Here is a 419-nt window from a genome sequence, read left to right on the forward strand (position 1 = left end):
CAAAGATGGAGGGTGCAGCTCTTCTTTCTGTGGTTCTCTGTGAAGGGCAGGAGAGAAGTCGGGGACGGGAAGCTCGTTCCTCCCAAGCCTGGAACACCCAGGTGACAGGGAGTAGTGGGTGCTTTGGCCACCAGGGAAGCACAGACTCCAATCCTGGGAGTGGGTGATGCTGGCCTGGGGCAGGAAGAGCAGGCAGGCTTGTTGCAGAGAAGTGAGGTTCACCTCAGCAGATGTGGGGGATAGCAGGTGGGTAAAGTGGGGAGTAGGCACTGTATCCCACCGGTAGGGGATGCCCAAGTCGCTCCAAGAGCTCGAGAGTTTGCGTGGACCCTGTAGTCTGTACTGACTGGTCTCTACAAGATCAGTTTGAGAGGAAGAGGTAGGGAGAACACTTAGGAGGTGGTGGCAGGCCAGCTGCG

General features: G+C 57.5%; 1 protein-coding gene across 1 annotated transcript in view; it reads left to right on the plus strand.

The window, feature by feature from the left end:
• ASTL (astacin like metalloendopeptidase) overlaps positions 1-419 on the plus strand; it is an 8811-nt gene that overhangs the window by 6966 nt on the left and 1426 nt on the right. The gene's annotated exons all lie outside the window — the stretch shown is intronic.

This window comes from Pteropus medius, unplaced genomic scaffold (genome assembly GCF_902729225.1).
Source record: "Pteropus medius unplaced genomic scaffold, Ma_sr-lr_union100, whole genome shotgun sequence".
NCBI lineage: Eukaryota > Metazoa > Chordata > Mammalia > Chiroptera > Pteropodidae > Pteropus > Pteropus medius.